This window comes from Chlorocebus sabaeus, chromosome 6, assembly GCF_047675955.1.
Source record: "Chlorocebus sabaeus isolate Y175 chromosome 6, mChlSab1.0.hap1, whole genome shotgun sequence".
Taxonomy (NCBI): domain Eukaryota; kingdom Metazoa; phylum Chordata; class Mammalia; order Primates; family Cercopithecidae; genus Chlorocebus; species Chlorocebus sabaeus.
Window position 1 is genome coordinate 56,001,901 of NC_132909.1, and position 26,874 is coordinate 56,028,774.

At 47.6% G+C, this 26,874-nt stretch overlaps 1 pseudogene; it reads left to right on the forward strand.

The window, feature by feature from the left end:
* Positions 1-21,818: 21,818 nt before the first annotated feature.
* LOC103233780 (LON peptidase N-terminal domain and RING finger protein 1 pseudogene) lies at positions 21,819-24,755 on the forward strand (annotated as a pseudogene).
* Positions 24,756-26,874: the final 2,119 nt, after the last annotated feature.

Sequence of the window (26,874 nt, forward strand, 5' to 3'; positions counted from 1 at the left end):
CTTAAGGCTGGAGAATAATCCTCTTTGCTCCCATGCTCTGCCTCCAGGCCCACTGCAGTGGCAGCATCACCATTTTGAGAGAGAGCGCATCAAATCCTAACCACTAGACCACCAGGGAAGCATCATCAATTCAGATCCGCAGGACAGATTCACCCCTGGGCTCAGGATCCCGAGGCTGTCTGTGGTGGTCCCTGATCCTTTGACAGTGAGGAAGAAATCCTGCCCTCTGAAAGTGAAGAGGAGCCAGACTCCTTTTGTTGTGAAAGGGATAGCCCTGACGATCTCTGAATTGCCTTTGAAGTCATTCCTCCCTTTTCTTAAAGGCTAATGCATACTCACAGCCAAATAGCCTCATCGCCCCATCCTGTTGAATCCTAGAAGTCTGAAATCCTTCCTTTAGGTTGTTCTGTCTCTGTTCCTTTTAGTTTGAACCGGCAGTGTCTCTGCTGGTATAATCCCATCTGTATTCCTAGCTTCTAGGGAGATGGCTGATTAAATCCATGGCTCACATCTATGCTTGCGTTCTCTTCAGAACAAGCCTTGTCATTTTTTGCAATATGCATAGACCAAGAAGTTTCCACATCTTCAAGTTCTGGTTCCTTTTTGCTTAACAATTCCTTCCACTTACCTTTCTCTTCCTGCATTTTGCTATAAATTGTAAGAAGAAACCAAGCCACTCCTTCAACACCTTGCTTAGAGATTTCCTCAGCTAAGTATCCAGTTTTGTCACTTCTAAGATCTGCCTTCTGCAAAACACTAGAACAGAGTTCAGCCAAGTCCTTTGCTACTTTCTTAAATTTTTTTGGAGACAGGGTCTCACTCTGTTGCCCAGGCTCGAGTGCTGTGGCACAATCATAGCTCATGGCAACCTCAAATTCCTGTGCTCACATGATCCTCCCACCTAAGCTTCCCTAGTAGCTGGGACTACAGGCACACATCACTATGCGTAGCTATTTTATTTTATTTTATTTTATTTATTATCTTTTTAGATGGAGTCTCGCTCTGTCGCCCATGCTGGAGTGCAGTGGTGCCATCTCAGCTCACTGCAAGCTCTGCCTCTCAGGTTCACACCATTCTCCTGCCTCAGCCTCCCAAGTAGCTGGGACTACAAGAGCCTGCCACCACGCCCGGCTAATTTTTTTTTTTTTTTTAAGTAGAGACGGGGTTTCACCGTGTTAGCCAGGATGGTCTCGATCTCCTGACCTTGTGATCTGCCCGCCTTGGCCTCCCAAAGTGCTGGGATTACAGCACTGTACCCAGCAATCTGCTTAATACTCTTTTGTCTTTTTTTTTTTTAATGGGGTCTCACTCTATCACCCAGGCTTGAGTGCAGTAATGCAATTTCAGCTCACTGCAACCTCTGCCTCCCAGGCTCAATTGATCCTCCCACCTCAGCCTCCCAAGTAGCTGGGACTACAGGCACACACCACTAGCCCAGCCAAATTTTTTTTTTTTTATATGGAGTCTTGCTCTGTTGCCCAGGCTGGAGTGCAGTGGTGTGATCTCAGCTCACTGCAACTTCTGCCTCCAGGGTTCAAGCTACTTTTCTGCCTCAGCCTCCCAAGTAGCTGCGACCACAGGTGCACACCACCACACTTGGCTAGTTTTTGTATTTTTAGTAGAGACAGAGTTTCACCATATTGGCCAGGCTGGTCTCGAACTCCTGACCTCATGATCCACCCACCTCAGCCTTCCAAAGTGCTGGGATTACAGGTGTCAGCCACCATACCTGGTCATGCCAGGCTGATTTTTATATTTTTTATAGAGATGAAGTTTCGCCATGTTGTCCAGGCTGGTCTCAAATTCCTGAGCTCAAGCAATCCTCCTGCGTTGACCTCCCAAACGGCTGGGATTACAGGCATGAGCGACTGCATCCAGCCTGGTCCATGGTTTTTCACTCCATACGTTAATAAAGACGACCAGAAGCAGTTAGCATTCGTCCGGCAAGGCCAGCAATACACTTTCACGGTCCTGCCATAGGAGAATATCAACACTCCAGCCTTACATCATAATTTACTTTGCAGAGATTTTTTTTATAATTTCAACTTTTATTTATTTGTATATTTATTAGAGGCAGAGTCTCCCTCTGTCGCCCAGACTGGAATGCAGTGGTGCAATCTTGGCTCACTGCAACCTCCGCCTCCTGGGTTCAAACGATTCTCCTGTCTCAGCCTCCCTAGTAGCTGGGATTACAGGCATGCGCCACCGCTCCCGGCTAATTTTTGTATTTTTAGTGGAGATGGGGTTTCACCATGTTGCTCAGGCTGGTCTCAAACTCCTGACCTCGGGGGACCCACCCGCCTTGGCCTCCCAAAGTGCTGGGATTATAGCCATGGTACCTGGCTTAGGGACTAACATTTAAATTAGTAGACTTTGAGTAAAGTCCCTGGGAGACCCTCCATAATGTGGGTGGGCCTCAACCAATCAGTTGATGGTTTTAAGAGAAGAAGACTGAAATCCACCACAGGAAGAAGGAGTCCTGCCTCTAGTCTCTGACTTCAGAGTCAACAACTCTCCCCAGGGTCTCCAGCCTACCCTGCAGATTTCAGACTTGACAGCCTCATCAATCATGTGAGATAATTTCTTAAAATCTCTCTCTCAACCTACAAAGAACTCAAACAAATTTACAAGAAAAAAACAAACAACCCCATCAAAAAGTGGGCAAAGGATATGAACAGACATTTCTCAAAAGAAGACATTCATACAGCCAACAGACACATGAAAAAATGCTCATCATCACTGGCCATCAGAGAAATGCAAATCAAAACCACAATGAGATACCATCTCACACCAGTTAGAATGGCAATCATTAAAAAGTCAGGAAACAACAGGTGCTGGAGAGGATGGGGAGAAATAGGAACACTTTTACACTGTTGGTGGGATTGTAAACTAGTTCAACCATTAGGGAAAACAGTATGGCGATTCCTCAAGGATCTAGAACTAGAAGTACCATATGACCCAGCCATCCCATTACTGGGTATATACCCAAAGGATTATAAATCATGCTGCTATAAAGACACATGCACACGTATGTTTATTGCGGCACTATTCACAATAGCAAAGACTTGGAATCAACCCAAATGTCCATCAGTGACAGACTGGATTAAGAAAATGTGGCACATATACACCATGGAATACTATGCAGCCATAAAAAAGGATGAGTTTGTGTCCTTTGTAGGGACATGGTTGCAGCTGGAAACCATCATTCTCAGCAAACTATCGCAAGAACAGAAAACCAAACACTGCATGTTCTCACTCATAGGTGGGAACTGAACAATGAGATCACTTGGACTTGGGAAGGGGAACATCACACACTGGGGCTTATCATGGGGAGGGGGGAGTGGGCAGGGATTGCATTGGGATGTAAATGACAAGTTGATGGGTGCTGACGAGTTTATGGGTGCAGCACACCAACATGGCACAAGTATACATATGTAACAAACCTGCACGTTATGCACATGTACCCTAGAACTTAAAGTATAATAATTTTTAAAAAATCTCTCTCTCTCTCTCTCTCTCTCTCTTCCCTTCTCTAACCCCTCTATATGTGCATATCCACAGAGGTTACACAGTCTCTGTTGCAGCTACTTAACTCTGCTATTGTAGCGAGAAGGCAATTATAGACATTACGTAAACAAATGATCATGGCTGCATTCCAATCAAACTTAACTTACAAAAACCGTCAAGGAGGCTGGGAACAGTGGCCCACACTTGTAATCCCGGCACATTGGGAAACCAAGGCAGGTGGATCGCTTGAGCTCAGGAGTTCGAGACCAGCCTGGGCAACATGGCAAGACTCCATCTCTACAAAAAAATCAAAAACTAGCCGGGCGTAGTGACGCATGCCTGTAGTCCCAGCTACTTGGGGGGCTCAGAGAGGAGGATCACTTGAGTCTGGGAGGTCAAGGCTGCAGCGAGCCATGATGGTGCCACTGCACTCCAGCCTGGGTGACACAGTGATAGCATGTCTCAGAAACAAAACAGACCATGGACTAGATTTCACCTGATCTAGATTTGACTCATGATCTAAAAGGTAAACCGCTTGAGAGCAGAAACTAGTCTCTCTTTCTTTTTATTCTGTATCACTGCACCTAGAAAAAATGTGGGCACAGCTGGGGCAGTGGTTCACACCTGTAATCCCAACATTTTGGGAGGTCAAGGTGGGAGGATTGCTTGACCCCAGGAGTTTGAGACCAGCCTGGGCAACATGGAGAGACCCCTGTCTCTACCAAAAAGTTTAAAACAAAAAATTACCTGAGCATGGTGGTGTGTGCTTTTAGTCCTGCTACTTGGAAGGCTGAGGTGGGAGGATTGCTTGAACCTAGGAAAGAGGTTGAGGCTGCAGTGAGCCATGATCATGCCACTGCACTCCAACCTGGGTGACACAGTGAGACTCTGTGTTTAAAAAAAAAAAAAAAGTAATAAAAATGTTAAAACAAAAAAAAAGAGGACTGCTGATTAGCTGATATTTCATGCCCCCGGGGGCTAATGATATCATTTGATCTGCTTAAAACATGGGCCAAAGGACGGAGCAAAGCTCACCCAACCAGTTCTGTATTTCTTTCTAAGAAATCGCCTTCACAAATGCCCCAAGACTCCCTCCTGTTTTCTCAAATCCTCTCACACTGCATGGGAAATTTCCCAGAACTTCCCTGGCCTCTGAGGCTGTGGTTTCCTCTGGCTTTGATTCTTAACCCCGGTCTTGTCAGATATAGAGAGATCAAGAGATAGATTGAGATAAAGAGACAAATATAGAGATAGAGATGGAGATGGAGGGATAGAGATAGAGATAGAGACAGAGATAGAAAGACAGGTAGAGATATACAGATAGGTAGAGACAGAAAGACAGAGATGAGATAGAGATGGAAAGAGAGGCCAGGCGCGGTGGCTCAAGCCTGTAATCCCAGCACTTTGGGAGGCCGAGACGGGCGGATCACGAGGTCAGGAGATCGAGACCATCCTGGCTAACACGGTGAAACCCCGTCTCTACTAAAAAAAAAAAAAATACAAAAAACTAGCCGGGCGAGGTGGCGGGCGCCTGTAGTCCCAGCTACTCGGGAGGCTGAGGCAGGAGAATGGTGTAAACCTAGGAGGCGGAGCTTGCAATGAGCTGAGATCCGGCCACTGCACTCTAGCCTGGGCGACAGAGCAAGACTCCGTCTCAAAAAAAAAAAAAGAGATAGAGAGATAGGAAAAAAGAAGAAAAAAATAACAAAAATAGAAAAAATAAAAAACAAAATTTAAGCATATTTTAAAGAGATAGAGATAGAAAGATAGAGAGATACAGAGAAACAGAGAGAGACAGAGATAGAGACAGAAAGGGAAAGAGACAGAGACAGCGAAGGAGAGCAAATGATAATGCAAGCGGGCCTGAATATTAACTGGGGAACCTGGGTAAAAGACACGATGGGTGTTCCTTGTACACCTTTCATTCATGTAACTTTCTGTTTTGTTTTGTTTTGAGACAGAGTCTCTCCATTGCCAGGCTGCACCGCAAAGTCCCTATCCTGGGCTCACGCAGTCCTCCCACCTCAGCCTTCCAAAGTGCTAGCACTCCAGGCAAGCACCACCATGTGCGGCTAATTTCTTCTCATTTTTGTAGAGGCAGGGTCTCACCCTGTTGCCCAGGCTGATCTCAAACTCCCAGGCTCAAGCAATCCTCCCACCTCGGCCTCCCAAAGTGCTAACATGACAGGCATGCGCCACCGTGCCCGGCCTACTTTGCTTTATCTTTGAAGTTATTTTCCAAAAATAGTCTTCTAAAAGAAGCTCTTTCTATAGGCGATCTTAAATTCTTCCCTTGTCACTAATTTCTCAAGCCACTCATGCAACTAGAGTCATTCCCATCACTAAAAATTGCCCTTGTAAAATCACCTTGTGACTCCAGTTGTTCAAACTCCAGTAAATGCTTTCAGTTATCTTTAAAATTTTTTTTTTTTTGAATGTGTGGGAATGTGTGGGTTCCACATGAGACCAAGTGTTAGAGTGGAACAAAAACTGAGCCACAGACTCAGCCCAGATTTACCGGGCTGGATTTACTTTTGTTTCCTTTTGTTTCGTTTGAGGCAGAGTCTCACTCTGTCACCCAGGCTGGAGTGCAGTGATGAAATCTCAGCTCACTGCAAACTCCACCTCCCAGGTTCAAGTGATTCTCCTGTCTCAGCCTCCTGAGTAGCTAGGATTACAGGCACCCACCACGCCTGGCTAATTTTCTGTATTTTTAGTAGAAATGAGGTTTCACCATATTGGACAGGCTGGTCTCGAACTCCTGACCTCAAGTGATCTGTCTGCCTCAGCCTCCCAAAGTGCTGGGATTTCAGGCATGAGCCACCTCGCCCAGCCTGGGTTTACTTTAAACTCACAGCTAAGGTAGAAATGGCTAAGCAACAGCGACTGAAGAGAGAATGAACCTCTCTATGATTCTTTTTTTACACAAGTTTATTCTTGAGGGGGAGAAGGAAGAGAAGCTGATTAATGGGTACAAACACACAGTTTGATAAAAGAAATAAGACCTAGGGTTTGTTAGCTCAATTGGGTATCTAAAGTTTACAAGAATCTATTGTCTCACTGGGTGTGGTGGCTCACACCCGTAATCCCAGCACTTTGGGAGGCCCAGGTGGGCTGATTACTTGAGACCAGGAGTTCAAGACCAACCTGGCCAACATGGTGAAACCCCATCTCTACTAAAAATATGAGAGTTAGGCAGGCATGGTGACAGGCACTTGTAAACCCAGCTACTCAGGAGACTGAGGCAGGAGAATCGCTTGAACCCAGGAGGTGGAGGTTGCAGTAAACCGAGATCGCATCACTGCACTCCAGCCTGGGCGACAGAGTGTGACTGCCTCAAAAAAAAAAAAAATGTGTTTAAGATGAAAAATACAAATGCATAAACTGGGTCTGTGACCACAATATGTTGCTGCAATCAGGACCATTGCAATAAAATAAAACACTCAACTACTATGAAGTCGTCGCCTGGCCCAGGTCTCATAGAACTGGCAGCTGCCATTGCCTCCTCCGCATCTCACTCATGTTGATGATCTGTTTATACCACAATCACACTGTCACTCACCATCGAGTGCCAAATAAAGAGGACTCTTCATTAGATCATCCTTTTATTTCAGAGGGCACTACGTTAAAAGATTTAATTTACGATATGACAATATCAGGCCCTGGATCAGGTCTACCATTGCTTGTTCAGAGAACAATTGTGAAAACTCTTGTTGTTACAGGAAAGCACTGGCCAAGGTGGATGTGAAGAATTTTGGCGAGGCAAGTGGCAGGGAGAAGTTGCCATTAAGGTATTCCCTTCTTGCCTGGGCACGGTAGCTCACGCCTGTAATCCCAACACTCTGGGAGGCTGAGGCGGGCGGATCACTTGAGGTCAGGAGTTCGAGACCATGGTGGCCAACATGGTGAAATCCCGTCTCTACTAAAAATACAAAAATTAGCCGGGCATGGTGACGCAAGCCTGTAATTCCAGCTGCTTGGGAGGCTGAAACCGGGGAATTGCTTGAACCCGGGAGACAGAGGTTACAGTGAGCTGGGATCATGCCACTGTACTCCAGCCTGGGCAACAGAGGGAGACTCTATCTCAAAAAAAAAAATAACTTTAAGGTCAGGGGTACATGTGCAGATTTGTTATATGGGTAAACCTGTGTCATGGGGGTTTGTTGTACAGATTATTTCACCCAGGTGTAGGGCCCAGCCCCCCAAGGCCAGTGGGCTTTTCTTCTTGTATGTGGAGTTGAGAGATTGTAGAAATAAAGACACAAGACAAAAAGATAAAAGAAAAGACAGCTGGGCCCAGGGGACCTCTACCACCAAGATGCGGAGACCAGTAGTGGCCCTGAATGCCAGGCTGTGCTGTTATTTATTAGATACAAGACAAGGGGGCAGGGTAAGGAGTGTGAGCCATCTCCAATGATAGGTAAGGTCACGTGGGTCACGTGTCCACTGGACAGGGGGCCCTTCCCTCCCTGGCAGCCAAGGCAGAGAGAGAGAGAGAGGAGAGAGACCGTTTATGCCATTATTTCTGCATATCAGAGACTTTTAGTACTTTCACTAATTTTGCTACTGCTATCTAGAAGGCAGAGCCAGGTGTACAGGATGCAACATGATGGCAGACTAGGAGCGTGACCACTGAAGCACAGCATCACAGGGAGACGGTTGGGCCTCCAGATAACTGCAGGCAGGCCTGACTGATGTCAGGCCCTCCACAAGAGATGGAGGAGTAGAGTCCTCTCTGAACTCCTCTGGGGAAAGGGGGACTCCCTTTCCTGGTCTGCTAAGTAGCAGGTGCTTTTCCTTGGTACTGACGCTACCGCTAGACCACGGTCTGCTTGGCAACAGGCGGTGTCTTCCCAGATGCTGGCATTACCGCTAGACCAAGGAGCCCTCTGGTGGCCCTGCCTGGGCATAACAGAAGGCTCACACTTGTCTTCTGATCACTTCTCACTGTGTCCCCTCAGCTCCTCTCTCTGTATGGTCTGGTTTTTCTTAGGTTGTGATTATAGAGTGAGGATTATTATAATATTGGAATAAAGAGTAATTGCTATAGACTAATGATTAATGATAGTTATATACAATCATATCTATGATCTATATCTAGTATAACTATTCTTATTTTATATATTTTATTATACTGGAACAGCTCGTGCCCTCCAGCTCTTGCCTCAACACCTGGGTGGCTTGCTTCCCATACCCAGGTACTAAGCCTAGTACCCATTAGTTATTTTTCCTGATACTCTTCCTCTGCCAACCCTCCACCGTCTGAGGTCTTGCTCTGTCACCCAGGCTGGAGTGCTGTGGCGTGATCTTGGCTCACTGCAACCTCCACATCCCAGGTTCCAGTGATTCTGCTGCCTCAGCCTCCTGGGTAGCTGAAATTACAGGCACACGCCACCACGCCCAGCTAATTTTTGTATTCTTAGTAGAGACTGGGGTTTCACCATGTTGGCCAGGCTGGTCTCAAACTCCTGACCTCAGGTGATCCATCTGCCTCAACCTCCAAAGGTGCTGGGATTACAGGCATGAGCCACCGCACCCAGCCCAAGTTACATTTTTTAAAATTTATATGTATGGAATCATGGAGAACTTCTCCCCTAGAGAAGAATGTTTGTGACTCCATGAGGCAGAGATTTATCAAATTGACAGGTTAGGTCATGATAACCTCCTGGGAGGGCCGGGCCCCGCCACGCCCGGCCACAGACTACTTTTTTCCACAAGGGAAAGTTTGACCAGCTTCTTGTGAAAACTCGTGTGGTATTGATGGTTGTAATGGGCTGTCTGGCTGCTGGCATCACACCAGCCGCTGTAGGGAGGACCCAGGGAGGAGGCTGACAGCTCCTCCACCATGCAGCCTGCAGCCCACAGGCCTCAGCACAGCACTGGAGCAGAGAGGGGCCCCGACGTGGAGCCGGGGCCGTGCTTTGTGGGCAGTGGCAGGAAGAGGGAGCAGCGCCCTCTTTGGGGACTAGCCAGCAGCACAGCCACTACACCCACCCCACAGAGGGTTCAGGGATCCTGGGCCTCAGGAGGAGGCTCTGTGCAGGGCCTCCCAGCCCTGTTCCTGGGGTTCATCCCACATCAGGGCGACCATCAAGCCTGCCACTCCCCATGGCCAGGCCGGGGCCAGGATCTTCTTCCCCGAGGCTGCCCCTGAGTGCTGGGGCAACAGGGGCAGTTCCTGGTGATACTGCCCTGCCCTGGACGCCAGCCCAGGCCCAGCAAGGATCAGGAATCCCCACCCCAGTCTGCAAGGGGGCGCACCTGAGGCTGCATCCTGGGCCTCTGCAGCTGCCCAAGTTGTGGCCACAGATTCAAGCCTCCCTGTGCTCTTGGGGGGCCAGGGAGGCCCCCCTGCCCTTGCAGGCTCCAAAGCACCTGCTCCCACTGCCTGGTCTCTCCCTGCTCTCAGCACCTGCTCTGATCTTGGAGCAAAGTCAGGGCCCAACCTGGGGCCACGAACAGCAGCAGGAGTCAGATTCATCCCTGGCAGAAGGGAGCAAGTCCCCACTAAGACCCCATGTTCAGGTCAGGGAGGGCCTGCAGGCTGAGGGCCGCCAGACCTGTGGACCAGAGTGGGGACTTCTGATGCCTTTTCCAGGCCCACCCAAGGCTGTCGATGGACCAGTCGGCACACACTGCATCCCCTCTGCAGTCCATAAAAACCCCAGGCTCAGCCAGAGCAGGGCAGAGAAAAAGAGAGACATCGGGACGACCAGCTGCAGAGAGAAGCTTCCCTCTGTGCTCATCGCTGGAGATGACCTGATGACCAGCTGCAGAAAGGAGCTACCCTCTCTGCTGAAAGCTGCAGTGAGGATGGGATGACCTGCTGGGCAAAGAGAAGCTACCCTCTCCAAGGCCTCCTCTCTGCTGAGACCTGCAGATATCAGGAGGACCAGAGAGGAACTACCCTGTCTGGGGTCTCCGCTCTGCTGAGAGCTGAACACTCAGTGGGATGACCTGCCTACCGAGAGGAGCTGCCCACTGTGAATCTTCTCTGAGCTGCTCGAACACTCAATAAAGCTCCTCTTCATCTTGTTCACCCTCTACTTCCCTATGTACCTCATTCTTTCTGCATGCAAGACAAGAACTCCGGCGAAGGCGCCAGGGACCACAGACGTTTCCGACCAGAAAAGTGACACCCTAAAGATTCTGTAACAGTATTATGTAAGCCTTTTGTTTTTTCTTTTTTATTTATTTATTTATTTTTTTTTTTTTTGAGAGGGAGTCTTGCTCTGTCGCCTGGGCTGGAGTGCAGTGGCACAATTTTGGCTCACTGCAACCTCCACCTCCCAGATTCAAGTGATTCTCCTGTCTCAGCCTTCCGAGTAGCTGGGATTACAGGCACACGTGGCCATGCCTGGCTTTTTGTATTTTAGTAGAGATGGGGTTTTACTGTGCTGCCCAGGCTGGTCTCAAACTCCTGAGCTCAGGCAATGCACCCACCTTGGCCTCCCAAAGTACTGGGATTACAGTCGTGAGCCACCGCATCTGGTCTGTGTAAGTCATTTTTACCTGTTCAAAGATAGTGGTTTTTAAGAAATGAATTACATTTAAAATTAGAATATGGTTAATGTTCAATAATAGGCCTTTTTCTAGAAAGGCAAAGAAAGTTGATGATTTGGATAGATAACAGGTGTGCCAGAGCGACATTTGTAATGCAGAGGTAAATGTTCAGTGCGTCCTCTGTCTTGGTGACCGAGGTCACAGTTAGAGCGGTTGTGAGGTCTCACTACACTTTGAGGAAGGCAGCTTTTCATTTAGCGTTTCCGTTTGTTTGTATACCACTGGAACTAATTCACACGTGACTTCTGCCATGAACTCAGTGCACCCTTGATATTTGAGAGAGAGGTAACTAAAGAACATTCTGAGTATAGCTTCTCCATTTACAGAGCTTTTCAGTCAAATTAAATGCTTTGGTTTTTTGGGATTTTTTGTTGTTTTGTTTTTTGTTTTTTGTTTGAGACAGGGTCTCACTCTGTTGACCAGGCTGGAGCGCCGTGGCACAATCATGGCTCATTTCAGCCTCGACCTCCCAGGCTCAAGTGATCCTCCCACTTCAGCGTACATAGTAGCTGAGACCACAGGCGTGCACCACCATGCCTGGTAATTTTTTAATATTTGGCAGACCTGGGCCCGCCTACGTTGCCCAGGTTGGTCTTGAATTGAGCTCAAGCAATCCTCCCACCTCAGCCTCTCAAAGGGCCGGGATTATAGGCATGAGCCACAGTACCCAGCCACATCATCTGTAGTTTCTATTTTCTGTATTGTATTTGTGGGGGAAAAAAAAAAAATTGAGACAGAGTCTCGCTCTGTTGCCCAGGCTGGAGTGCAGTGGCACAATCTTAGCTCACTGCAACCTCCGCCTCCTGGATTCAAGTAATTCTCCTACCTCAGCCTCTGAGTAGCTGGGATTACAAGTGTGTACCACCAACGCCTGGCTAATTTTTGTATTTTTTGTAGAGACGGGGTTTTGCCATGGTGCCCAGGCTGGTCTCAAACTCCTGACCTCAGGTGATCCACCCACCTCAGTCTCCCAAAGTGTTGGGATAACAGGTATGAGCCACTGCACCCGGCCTTGCACAGTTATTTTGGCTTTATTGGTGTAATCTCTGCCCTTCAAGATATGTACAGAGGCGGGCACAGTGGCTCACACCTGTAATCCCAGCACTTTGAGAGGCCAAGGCGGGCGAATCACAAGGTCAGGAGATCGAGACCATCCTGGCTAACACATTGAAACCCCTTCTCTACTAAAAATTTTTTTAAAACTTAGCCGGGCGTGGTGGCAGGCGCCTGTAGTCCCAGCTACTCAGGAGGCTGAGGCAGGAGAATGGCGTGAACCCGGGAGGTGGAGGGTGCAGTGAGCCGAGATTGCGCCACTACACTCCAGCCTGGGCAACAGAGCAAGACTCCGTCTCAAAAAAAAAAAAAAAAAGATAGGTACAGAAAATGTCCATATAAATTTTCACTTAAATGGCATGATATTGAGAAGCTGTAAAGAGGGAAAAAATCTATAAAGCTTCATTTCCCCGTTAGTTTGTTTTTTGGATTCTTTTATTTTTGTTTCTATTTTGTTTGTTTGTTTTTTGAGACAGGGTCTGGCTCTGTCACCCAGGCTGGAGTGCAGTGGTGCAATCTCGGCTCACTGCAGCCTCTGCCTCTCAGGTTCAAGCAATTCTTGTGCCTTAGCTTCCCGAGTAGCTGGGACTACAGGCGCATACCACCATGCCCAGATAAGTTCTGTATTTTTTAGAGACGGAGTTTCACCATGTTGGCCAGGCTGGTCTCCAACTCCTGACCTCAGGTGATCTCCCACCTCGGCCTCCAGAAGTGCTGGGATTATGGGCCTGAGCCACCACGCTGGGCCCCCATTAGTTTTTTCAATTGCATACTGTATTTGTAACAATAGACCAAATGAATGTAAGTAGGAAATGGAAGAGTGGTGCCTATATGAAGTGCTAATACTGCAGTAGAAAAATACTGCAGTAGAAAAAAATTAGCAATGCAAATAAATTACTTTTTCCCAAGTGACAGTGGCATACTTTTTAAAAGTGTGTATATTGGAAAAGTTAAAAATAAAATAAAATATATATAATATAAAATATAAATAATATATATATTTATAAATGTATATAATATTAAAAATTATCTTTTACATTTTCATTCTTTCTTTTTGGAGACAGAGTCTGGCTCTATCACCCAGGCTGGAGTGCAGTGGTGCAATCTTGGCTCACTTCAATCTCTGCCTCCCGGGTTCAAGCGATTCTCATGCCTTAACCTCCTGAGTAGCTGGGACTACAAGCACATGCCACCATGCCCACCTCATTTTTCATATTTTTGGTAGAGATAAGATTTCACCATGTTGGCCAGGCTGGTCTCGAACTTCTGGCCTCAAGTGATCCACCCACCTTGGCCTCCCAAAGTGCTGTATTACAGGCATGAGCCACCATGCCCCACCTTTATTCTTTAAAATTATTTACTTCACTTGTATTTCTATTCATCGTATTCAACCTCAAATATTAAATAGAAACATAAAACAAAAATAAATTTAGCCTGGGTGCAGTGTCTCACAACTGTAATTCCAACTCTTTGGGAGGGCAAGGTGGGCAGATCGCCTGAGCTCAGAAGTTCTAAACCAACCTGGGCAACATAGCAAGACTCTGTCTCTAAAAAAAAAAAAAAAAAAAAAAAAAAAATCTGTATTAGCTAGGCATGGTGGTGCACCCCCGAAGTACCAGCCACCTAGAAGGCTGAGATAGGAGGATTCCTTGAGCCTAGCAGGTCAAGGCTGCAGGGAGCCGTGATCACACCTCTGCATTCCAGCCTGGGCAACATGGCAACACCCTATCTCACAAATCAAGTAATTAGTTAATTTTAAATTTAGCCAGCCCCAGTGGCTCGCTCCTGCAGCCCTAGCTACACAGGAGGCTGAGGCAGGAGGATCGCTTGAGCCCAGGAGTTTGAGGTTGCAGTGAGCTATGTGACCACATCACTCCACTCCAGCCTGGGCAACAGAATGAGACTCTGTCTGAAAAAGAAAAAAAAATGAAATCCTGTCTTTTACAGCAACATGGGTGAAGCTGGAGACTGTTATCTTTAAGTGAAACAACTCATAAACAGAAAGTCAAATACTGCATGTTCTCACTTATAAATCTGTTGGGAACAGGCCCCCCAAAATCTGGCCATAAACAAAATCTCTGCAGCACTGTGACATGTTCACGATGGCCATGACGCCCACACTGGAAGGTCGTGGGTTTACCAGAATGATGGCAAGGAACACCTGCCCACTTTAAGGGCAGAAAACCACTTAAAGGCATTCTTTTTTTTTTTTTTTTTTTTATACTTTAAGTTCTAGGGTACAGGTGTACATGTGTTAAAGGCGTTCTTAAACCACAAACAATAGCATGAGCGATCTGTGCCTTAAGGACATGCTTCTGCTGCAGATAAGTAGCCAGACCCATCCCTTTATTTCGGCCCATCCCTTTGTTTCCCATAAGGAATACTCTTAGTTAATCTATAATCTAGAGGAACAATGGTTATCACTGGCTTGCTGTTAATAAATATGTGGGTAAATCTCTGTTCGAGGCTCTCAGTTCTGAAGGCTGTGAGACCCCTGATTTCCCACTCCACACCTCTATATTTCTGTGTGTGTGTCTTTAATTCCTCTAGCACCGCTGGGTTGGGGTCTCCCCAACCGAGCTGGTCTTGGCATAAATGGGAGCTAAATACTGTGTAGACGTGGACATCGTTTTTGCCTCAAAGCCCTTTCTTCTTCATTCATCTCCCTGGCCTGTTTCAGGGGATTCTTGCCAACTTCATGGCCGGACATGGTGCCTACCTCCCTTCCTGCCTCAGCTTCTCATCCTAACAGACTCTCAGAAGTTGAATCAGACACCACTGACCACCACTTCCTTCTTGAAACACATTTCTCGAAACTTAATTTTTTTCTTTCCTGTCTGGTCACTCCTCCAAACCTCCAAATATGCTGAACACCTGACTTACAGACACTGGATATATATATATATATATGCACACACGTATATATGTATACATATATATACACACACACACAGTGAAACCCAATCTCATATACATATACATATATACATATATATAGGCTTTCTGTTGTATATCTGAGTTTCTTGGCACATGGTGAAACCCCATCTCATATATATATACACACACACATATATATACACACACACACACACTTTCTGTTATATATCGGAGTTTCTTGGCAGTTGAGCTTAGACCCTCCTCTCTTCTACACCTTTGTCTGTGTAAGAGATTCATCCTGCCCCCAAAACTTGCATTATATAAAATATAGCAACAACTCTCAAATGTGCATTCCAGGCAAAGAGCCTGCATAGCTACAGAATGGATTCAACACTCCCCCTTGGCCATCCAGGTCAAAGTCCCTCAAAGACATCTAGAAATCCCGCACAACTCAAAGTGACCTGTGATCAAGTTCCCCAAGTCCATAAATGCCTCCACCACCGTCTACCCTGCTTGTGGCATTATTATATACACAAGCTTTCGTCCACGGTTCCTGGCTCAGAACTACTAAAATCCTTGGGATCTCCAAAATGCTGTCTTTTGTGTATTGTCTGATGGGTTCAAGGTGGGGCTGGTCACCAGAAAGGACCAAGGCAGGATTAGAGGGTTGGGACTTTCAGTCCCAGCCCTCAATCATCAGGGGGAGGAGAGAGGGGCTGAAGGTCAAGTTGATCCCCAATGGCCAATGGTTTAATCAATCATGCCTATGTAATGAAGTCTCCATGGAAACCCCAAAAGACTGGGTTCAGAGACCTTCCACTTAACTGAACACGGGAGGATCCCAGAGGGTGGTACATCCAGGGAGGGCATGAAAGATCCATCCCACTTCCCCCATACCTCACCCTATGCATCTCTTCATCTATACCCCTAGTAACATCATTTATAATAAACCAGTGAACATAAGTATTTCCCTGAGTTCTGTAAGCCGCTCCAGCCAATTGATCAAACTCAAACAAGGGGTCATGGGAACCCCAACTTGAAGCCAATCGGTCAAAAGCTCCAGGTTGGGCGTGGTGGCTCACGCCTGCAATCCCAGCACTTTGGGAGGCCGAGGCGGGCGGATCACAAGGTCAAGAGATCGAGACCAGCCTGGCCAACATGGTGAAACCCCATCTCTACTAAAAATGCAAAAATTAGCCGGGCATGGTGGCAGGCGCCTGTAGTCCCAGCTACGTGGGAGGCTGAGGCAGGAGAATTGCTTGAACCTGGGAGGCAGAGGTTGCAGTGAGCCGAGATCGTGCCACTGCTCTCCAGCCTGGTGACAGAGCAACACTCCATCTAAAAAAACAAACAAACAAAACCTTCCAGAAGCCCAGACTTGCAACTAGTGTCTGGGGGACGTGGGGGTCACTCTTGGGGACTGAGCCCCCAGTCTGTGCAATCTGACACCATCTCCAGGTAGATGATGTTGCAATTGAATTGGAAGACACCCAGCTGGTGTCAGCTGCTGGGTGTGTGGGGGAAAAAAAAAACCCACACATTTGGTCACCGTAGTCATCTTCTGTATTGATGACTCCGGTGGTAGTGGTGGTAGTGGTTTTGGTGTCGCAGCAGAGGAAAAATACAGTTTGAGGCGGGCTCAGTGACTCACGCCTGTCATCCCAGTACTTTGGGAGGCCACGGCGGGTGGATCACTTGAGGTCAGGAGTTCAAGACCAGCCTGGCGAACATGGTGAAATCCCATCTCTACTAAAAATACAAAAATTAGCCAGGCATGGTGGCGGGTGCCTGTAATCCCAGCTACTCAGGAGGCTGAGGCAGGAGAATTCCTTCAACCTGGGAGGTGGAGGTTGCAGTGAGCCAAGATCACGCCACTGTGCTACAGCCTGGGCAACAGAGCGAGACTCCATCTCAAAATTAAAAAAAAAAAAAAACAGGTCAGGTGCAGTGGCTCACGCCTGTAACCCCAACACTTTGGGGGGCCAAGACAGGCAGGTCACCTGAGGTCAGGAGTTCAAGATCAGCCTGGCCAACAGGGTGAAACCCTGACACTGCTAAAATTACAAAAATTAGCCAGGTGTGGTGGCTCACACCTGTAATCCCAGCTACCTGGGAGAGTGAGGCAGGAGAATCGCTTGAACCCAGGAGGTGGAGGTTGCAGTCAGTCAAGATCACATCACCACACTCCAACCTGAGCAACAGCACAAGACCCTGTTTCAAATAATAATAATAATAATACTAATGTTAATAATAATAACAGATTTCACATGTGAAATCCGATGTCAGCCACTGTACAATTGAAACTGTTAGCTCATTTAAAACTCCCAAGAGCACCGGGCACAGTGGCTCACGCCTGTAATCCCAGCACTTTGGGGGGCCGAGGCGGGCAGATCACCTGAGGTCAGGAGTTCGAGACCAGCCTGGCAAACATGGTGAAACCCCATCTCTACCAAAAAATACAAAAATTAGCCGGCCGTGGTGGCAGGCGCCTGTAATCCCAGCTACTTGGGAGGCTGAGGCAAGAGAATCCCTTGAACCCGGGAGGCCGAGGTTGCAGTGACCTGAGATTTGCGCCACTGTACTCCAGCCTGGGAGATAAGAGCGAGAATTCTCAGAGGGTTTTCCACTCTGCTTTCCCCACCCAGGCATCTAACCCCCTTGAGACACCATGACGAGCCCAACTAAGGCCCTCATCTCCATCCGGATCTTGGGCACAGGGGGTTTCCTGTGCAGACCAAGCCAGAGATTGCGGGCAGCAAGACAAAGCTGAGATGCACCACGGACAAGATGCGACCGTCAGGGAAGTCAACTTGAAAAGTATCCCCTGCTGGGAAACCTCAGAATGGGGATCCCCTGAACAGAAATCCCCCCTGAAAGGGGCGCACCTACCTCAGTGGTGTGGGCGTACCTCTGCTTCCTGACATCTGACCTCTTGTAAACATGCGGTCTTTGTTTCCACCCCATTCCCTCGGACAAATCCGCACTCCCTGATCCCAAACCCTAGCAGCCAGAATTGGAGATCTAGAATTTAGAGGCCAGGCACGGTGGCTCACGCCTGTAATCCCAGCACTTTGGGAGATCGAAGCAGGTGGATCACTTGAGGTCAGGAGTTCGAGACCAGCCTGGCCAACATAGCGAAACCCCATCTCTAGCAAAGATTAAAAAAAAAAAAAATTAGCCGGGCGTGGTGGTGGACGCCTATAATCCCAGCTACTTGGGAGACTGAAGCAGGAGAATCTCTTGAACCCGGGAGGCGGAGGTTGCAGTGAGCTGAGATTGCACCATTGCACTCCAGCCTGGGTGCCAGAGCAAGACTCTGTCTCAAAAAAAAAAAAAAAAAAAAAAAATTAGAATTTAGAAAGTTAGTATGATGTGTAGCATGGATTACCCCCTCTGGGGACTCCTAGGACACCCCTCCATAATCAAGCATACTCGATTGATGTAAACATCCCTGTTTCATTGCAGGTTATGCAATGAATAAAGACCATCAAAACAATTACATAGGCACAGTCAAGTTCAACTGCCAAAGTAGTTATGACAAAGGCAAGTTTCTGCTTGGGAGATTAACATTTTTCCAGCTTTAGATATATCAGTATACCATGTATGTAAATTATATATAAATATAATTTTAAATTATATGTGTAAAATGTATATATATGGTTTACCTTTTTACATTATTAAGGATTCAGTTCAGTGGTAATAAATACATTTGTACTCTTATTTTTTCCTCATCCCCCTCTCCCCTCTTCCTAGCCTCTGATACATATATCTGATGAGAGAGAGAGAGAAAGAGAGAGAGAGTCTGGTTCAGTCACCCAGGCTGGAGTGCAGTGGTGCAATCATGGCTCACTGCAGCCTCGAACTCCTGGCCTCAAGCGATCCTCCCGCCTCAGCCTCCCAAGTAGCTGGGATTACAGGTGCATGTCATTGCACCCAGTTAATTTTTTGCAGAGACAGGGTCTCCCTATGTAGCACAGGCCAGTCCTGAACTCCTATGCTCAAGTGATCCTCCTGCCTCGACCTCCCAAAGTGCTGGGATTGCAGGCATGAGCCACCACACCCAATCATATATATATATATCATATATACACACACACACACACACACACACACACACATATATTTAGTCCCTGGACTAAAGATGTGAGTCAAGGCTCAAATCTAGCCCATAATCTTCCCCCCAGTCTGTGCACCTTGGCTTCTGTCTGGTAGAAGAAGGCGGTTCTTGGCCAGGCACAGTGGCTCACACCTGTAATCCCAGCTACTCAGGAGGCCGAGGCAGGAGAATTGCTTCAACCTGGGAGGCAGAGGTTGCAGTGAGCCAAGATCATGCCACTGTGCTACAGCCTGGGCAACAGAGCGAGACTCCATCTCAAAATTAAAAAAAAAAAAAACAAAACAGGTCAGGCATTGGCCAGGTGCAGTGGCTCACGCCTGTAATCCCAGCACTTTGGGAGGCCGAGATGGGCGGATCACGAGGTCAGGCAATCTAGACCATCCTGGCTAACACGGTGAAACCCCGTCTCTACTAAAAATAGAAAAAATTAGCCGGGCGTGGTGGCGGGTGCCTGTAGTCCCAGCTACTCCAGAGGCTGAGGCAGGAGAATGGTGTGAACCCGGAGGTGGAGCTTGCAGTGAGCCGAGGTCCAGTCACTGCACTCCAGCCTGGGCGACACGCCTGTAATACCAACACTTTGGGAGGCCAAGACAGGCAGGTCACCTGAGGTCAGGAGTTCGAGATGAGCCTGGCCAACAGGGTGAAACCTTGTCACTGCTAAAAATACAAAAATTAGCCAGGTGTGGTGGCTCACACCTGTAATCCCAGCTGCCTGGAAGAGTGAGGCAGGAGAATCACTTGAAACCAGGAGGCGGAGGTTGCAGTGAGCCAAGATCGCACCACCGCACTCCAGCCTGAGCAACAGCACAAGATCCTGTTTCAAATAATAATAATAACAACAGATTTCACATATGAAATCCGATGTCATCCACTGTACAATTAAAACTGTTAGCTCATTTAAAACTCCCAAGAGCACCGGATGCGGTGGCTCACACCTGAAATCCAGGCACTTTGGGAGGCTGAGGTGGGCGGATCACCTGAGGTCAGGAGTTTGAGACCAGCCTGGCAAACATGGCGAAACCCCATCTCTACTAAAAATACAAAAATTAGCCGGCCGTGGTGGCAGGCGCCTGTAATCCCAGCTATTTGGGAGGCTGAGGCAAGAGAATCACTTGAACCTGGTAGGCAGAGGTTGCAATGACCTGAGATCTTGCCACTGCACTCCAGCCTGGGAGATGAGAGCGAGAATTAGTCTCTGAATAAACAAACAAATAAATCAATCTCCCAAGAGCCTATGAGAATTATTTTCCAGTTTTATAATTGAAGACACCAGCCCAGAGAGGTGAAGACCCTTGCCCTGGGGTGCACAGCCTAGCCAGCACTGGCAGAACCAGGGCTCAAACTCAGCTCTGTCAGCTCCAAAATGCATCCTCTGCAGACCACACTATCCATCTCCACTCCTTCCTGGCCACATAACCCCAACACACACATATTCACAAGAGTTGCTGGTGGAAGGTGCTGGGTTTTCCACTCTGCTTTCCCCACCGAGGTGTCTCACCCCCCTGAGATACCGCGACGAGCCCAACTAAGGCCCTCATCTCCATCCGGATCTTGGGCACAGGGGGTTTCCTGTGCAGACCAAGCCAGAGATTGCGGGCAGCAAGACAAAGCTGAGATGCACCACGGACAAGATGCAACCGTCAGGAAAGTCGACTTGAAAAGTATCCCCTGCTGGGAAACCTCAGAATGGGGATCCCCTGAACAGAAATCCCCCCTGAAAGGGGCGCACCTACCTCAGTGGTGTGGGCGTACCTCTGCTTCCTGACATCTGACCGCTTGTAAACATGCGGTCTTTGTTCCTACCCCATTCCCTTGGACAAATCCGCACTCCCTGCGGGTCCTTGGACAAACCCTAGCAGCCCTTGGACAAATCCTAGGGTCCTTGGACAAACCCTAGCAGCCAGATTTGGAGATCTAGAATTCAGAGGCCAGGCGTGGTGGCTCACGCCTGTAATCCCAGCATTTTGGGAGACCGAAGCGGGTGGATCACTTGAGGTCAGGAGTTCGAGACCAGCCTGGCCAACATAGCGAAACCCCATCTCTAGCAAAGATTTAAAAAAAAAAAAAAAAAAATTAGCCGGGCGTGGTGGTGGACACCTATAATCCCAGCTACTTGGGAGACTGAAGCAGGAGAATCTCTTGAACCCGGCGGGCGGAGGTTGCAATGAGCTGAGATTGCACCATTGCACTCCAGCCTGGGTGACAGAGCAAGACTCTGTCTCAAAAAATAAAAAAAAAAAATTAGAATTTAGAAAGGTAGTATGATGTGTAGCATGGATTGCCCCCTCTGGGGGCTCCTAGGACACCCCTCCATAATCAAGCATACTCGATTGATGTAAACGTCCCTGTTTCATTGCAGGTGATGCAATGAATAAAGACCATCAAAACAATTACATAGGCACAGTCAAGTTCGACTGCCAAAGTAGTTATGACAAAGGCAAGTTTCTGCTTGGGAGATTAACATTTTTCCAGCTTTAGATATATCAGTATACCATGTATGTAAATTATATATAAATATAATTTTAAATTATATGTGTAAAATGTGTATATACGGTTTATCTTTTTTTTTTTTTTTTTAACATTATTAAGGATTCAGTTCAGTGATAATAAATACCTTTGTAGGGGCCGCGTGCGGACCCGCGCGCCCGGGAGGCTCCGGGACCGTGGCGGCGGGCTGTGGCAGCTCAGCGCTCCGCAGGCCATGTCCTCTCCGGCTGTGGCGAGGAGTCCCCCGCGAGGGAGTCGGGAGGTGGCCCCGGCGCCGCAGGGCGGAGGCCGGTTCTGGGAAGTGGGCGGCGGCAGCGGCCTTCGGCTGGAGTGCGCGGCCGCGGAGTCGGAGCTCTGGGATCTGCTGCTCCGCCGGGGGGAGCTGCTGGCGCTGGGCGGCCACCTGAAGGGCGCGCTGGAGGCGTTCGCGGCGGCGCTGCGCCGCGGGGCCCCGGCCAGGCCCGAGTGCCTGGGCGCCCTGGTGCTGTTCAACTACCGGCTCCGCCAACGGCTGAGCTGGAGCGCGGCCCGGGCTGCGGGCGCGGACGGCGGCGCCTGCGGGCTCCTCAGATGCCTGGGCTGCCGGGGCTGCCTGAGCGAGCCGGTGCCGTGCCCTGTGGCCACAGCTACTGCCGCCGCTGCCTGCGGAGGGAACTCCGCGTCCGCTGCCGCCTCTGCCGGGACCGGCTGCCGCCCGCCACCGCCAGTGCCACTGATGCTGAAGGGACCGCCCCGCGGCCGCCGCCTCTGGCGGCCGCCATCGCCGCCTCAGACTTCAGAACCAGCGTCGTCCTCAACCACCTGGCGGAGAAGTGGTTCCCGGGCCAGCGCGAGCGGGCCCGGGCGGCTGGCAGACTCGGGGAGCTGCTACATCAGGGGCGCTACCGGGAGTCCCTGGCCGCCGCCTGCGAGGCGCTGCGAGCAGAGCCCAGTGACTTGATTGTAAAAATGTACAGAGCGGAATCATATGCTGGTCTCCAAGAGTTTAAAGCAGCCATAGAAGATTTAAATGCAGTTCTTTTTCAACTTCCAGACTGGCCTGAGGTCTACTTCAGGAAAGGAAAAGTACTCTATGATGCTGGTTTTTTAGGTGATGCCTTACAGCTGTCTTCAGTGCTTAGCCCTTGATGAAGATGTTGCACCTGCAAAGCTGCAAGTGCAAAAGATTTTATGTGATTTATTATTACCTGAAACCTTAAAAGAAGGCCTGAAGGAATCTTCCTGGAGTTCATTACCATGTACTAAAAACAGACCTTTTGATTTTTTCTTCAGTGATGGAAGAGTCTCAGTCTCCCAGGGAGCCTAGCCCAAAGCAGAGTGAATACCAGAGGTCACTTCAGAGCCCATCAAAGGAAGCTTAAACCGTGCTCAGTCAGCACAGTCTATACATTCAACAGAAACGCCTGCCAGAGAGGACCGTTTAAAAAGAGTGTCCTCAGAACCTGTTCTGTCTGTTCCAGAAAAAGGTGTTCTGCCGAAAAGAAAGTTGTCTCTTTTAGAACAGGATGTGATTGTAAATGAAGATGAAAGAAATAAGCTTAAAAAACAAGGAGAAACTCCCAGTGAAGTCTGTATGTTTTCCTTAGCTTATGGTGATATTCCAGAAGAATTCATCGATGTCTCGGATTTCGACTGTTCTGTCTGCATGAGGTTGTTTTTTGAGCCAGTAACAACCCCTTGCAGACATTCATTCTGGAAGAATTGTCTTGAGTGTTGTTTAGATCATGCACCATATTGTCCTCTTTGCAAAGAAAGCTTAAAAGAGTATCTAGCAGATAGGAGGTACTGTGTCACACAGCTGTTGCAAGAATTAATAGTGAAGTATCTGCCTGATGAACTGAGAGAAAAAATAATATATGATGAAGAAACTGCTGAACTCTCACACTTGACCAAGAATGTTCCAGTATTTGTTTGTACTATGGCCTACCCCCCTGTGCCTTGCCCTCTCCATGTATTTGAGCCAAGATATAGATTGATGATTCGAAGAAGTATACAGACTGGAACCAAACAGTTTGGCATATGTGTCAGTGATACACAAAATAGTTTTGCAGATTATGGTTGTATGTTGCAAATTAGAAACGTGCATTTCTTACCTGATGGAAGGTCTGTGGTTGATACAGTTGGAGGAAAGCGGTTTAGGGTTTTAAAAAGAGGAACGAAAGATGGATATTACACTGCCGACATTGAATATCTGGAAGATGTTAAGGTTGAGAATGAAGATGAGATTAAGAATCTCAGAGAGCTTCATGATTTGGTTTACTCTCAAGCCTGCAGCTGGTCTCAGAATTTAAGAGACAGATTTCGAAGCCAAATTCTTCAGCACTTTGGATCAATGCCCGAGAGGGAAGAAAACCTTCAGGCAACGCCCTAATGGACCCGCATGGTATTGGTGGCTTCTTGCAGTTCTCCCTGTAGATCCACGATACCAGCTGTCGGTTTTGTCAATGAAGTCTTTGAAAGAACGGTTGACAAAGATACAGCATATACTGACCTATTTTTCTAGAGACCAATCTAAGTAACTGCTTGGATCTCCCTTTAAAATTACCCTAATCTGGCTGCGTCGATGGCCAGATTGTCCGCTGCCTTTGCACATCTAGTGCTGGTTTCAGAAATGTAATGAAACTTTTCTTTTTCCTTCAACCTCCTGAATCATGTGGTTCTGCAAATGAATACCTTCAATAGGATTTAGACCACTAAGAACTTGCACAGAAAAACACACGCTGAATGTGTGTTAAACCTCTACATTGTGAAGTTGCACTATGTACTATACTCTAAAAATGAAATAAGAACTCTGTGTGTGCGTGTGTGTGTGCGTGCGTGCATGCTTGTGGGGGTTTGGTAGTGTGTGTGCATTTTCTCTGGCTTTAAAATTTTAAAACAAACAAAAAAGCCATAGAGAGCAGAACTTGCTGAGGGTCATTTGTTGCCCAAGTTTACAAGAGTAGCAATACAAGTTTTTGGAAATTGAATTTGCCTCAGATATATCTGTCCTAATGCTTATATTTGCACAAGTATGTAAAATATCGTGTTGAGGATCATTCTTTGTTGGAAATACTGCTCTTGCTGAACTGTCTTGACCATTGACTATGACACAGTTTCTTATTTATGTAAGTACTTGCATCACAGTGGCCGACAGGCATTGGATGCAGAACCTAGAGCCAGTTTTCAGGAACAATTGTAAACCTGACATGGTACTGTGTATCTATTCATAAAACACTCAAAACTGTGAAAATATGGTTTACATTTAATTGTACGTAAAGGTAAAAGGAGATCTCAATTTAGTACCAGTTAGTTTGTACATTTTAGGAGGCTTTTCACATTAACTGCCCATTTATGTAATTTATAGTTTGACATGATGTGTTTAAAAAAAAAAAAATGCATAGTATAAACCCATTAAGGATCTGGGAGAAGAGAAGAAGTTTAATATAGAACTAAGCTTTTAAAGTTTGTTTTTGTTAATTCTGGTCTCGGTGCAAATGCTAGTTATGCCTTATTCATATCACAGTTAGATGACCATGCTGTGACATGGTTTATATTCATGCTGCCCTAGAAACTTTTGCAATTATTTGTTGCAAATTTGTGACTGTCCTTATTAACTTTCTTTTATGTAAGTAATTTGTAAAAATTTCTTTAAATTTTTGCTTTTATTTAATTTTGAATAAAAGCTAAATTCCTAAAAAAATAAATAAATACATTTGTATTCTTATTTTTTCCTCATTCCCCTCTCCCCTCTTCCTAGCCTCTGATACATATATCCGATGAGAGAGAGAGTCTGCTTCTGTCACCCAGACTGGAGTGCAGTAGTGCAATCATGGCTCACTGCAGCCTCGAACTCCTGGCCTCAAGCGATCCTCCCACCTCAGCCTCCCAGGTAGGTGCACACCATTGCACCCAGCTAATTTTTTGCAGAGACAGGGTCTCCCTAGGTAGCACAGGCCAGTCCTGAACTCCTGTGCTTAAGGGATCCTCCTGCCTCGGCCTCCCAAAGTGCTGGGATTGCAGGCATGAGCCACCACACCCAATCATATTTATATATATATACATATATTTAGTCCCTGGACTAAAGATGTGAGTGAAGGCTCAAATCCAGCCGATAATCTGCCCCCCAGTCTGTGCATCTTGGCTTCTGTCTGGTAGAAGGGGGTCCTTGGCCGGGCACGGTGGCTCACACCTGTAATCCCAGCACCATGGGAGGCCAAGGTGAGTGGATCACTTGAGGTCAGGAGTTCCAGACCAGCATGGCCAACATGGTGAAACTCCATCTCTACCAAAAACTACAAAAATTAGCCTGACTTGGTGGTGAGCGCCTGTAGTCCCAGCTACTAGAGAGGCTGAGGTAAGAGAATCACTTGAACTCGGGAGGTAGAAGTTGCAGTGAGCTGAGATCACCCCACTGCACTCCAGCCTGAATGACAGAGAGAGACCCTGTCTCAAAATTTAAAAAAAAAAAAAAGAGAAAGAAGAAGGAGGGGGTTCCTTATCAATCCAATAAAGATACCTTTTTTTTGTTTGTTTGTTTTTTGTTTTTTGTTTTTAAGACAGAGTCATGTTCTGTCTCCCAGGCTGGAGTGGTATAATCTCGACCCACTGCAACCTCTACCTGCAAGGTTCAAGCAACTCTCCTACCTCGGCCTCCTGAGTAGCTGGGATTACAGGTATCCGCCACCATGGCTAGCTCATTTTTGTATTTTTATTAGAGATAGGGTCTCACCATGTTAGCCAAGCTGGTCTTGAACTCCTGGCTTCAAATGATCCACCTGCCTCGCCTCCCAAAGTGCTGGGATTATATCCCGGCCCACGGGATCGTCGAAGCAGGCCCTGCAGGAGGGAGTGGGAATTTGGGGAACAAGAGACACGAGAAATAAAGACAAGACAGTGCTCTGATCAAGTCTCGTTTAATGGCGCTAATGCAGTGCCTTATATACACTTGGAGAGGAAGGGGTTGGGCCAAGGCGGAAATGATCTCATTTCAGAGGGCGTGGCCAGGCAGGTTTCGGTTTCAACGGTCGGACGTCATGTTGCGCCTGCGCTACAAAGTAACAATTTTTGCGCGCGCGGGAAAGATGGGTGAAGAAGAAGCAGGAAGAGCGCCATCTTGTGCGAGGTATTTAATACAGGGAAAAAGACAAATCTGGGAAGGAGGTGAGAGGTGGAAATGAATAGAGCTCAGGCGTCTAATCGTCAATAATTACTCGCTATGGCCGGGGCGTGCAGCTCCGGACAGGATTACAAGCGTGAGCCATCATGCCCGGCCCATCTCTCCTTCTTTT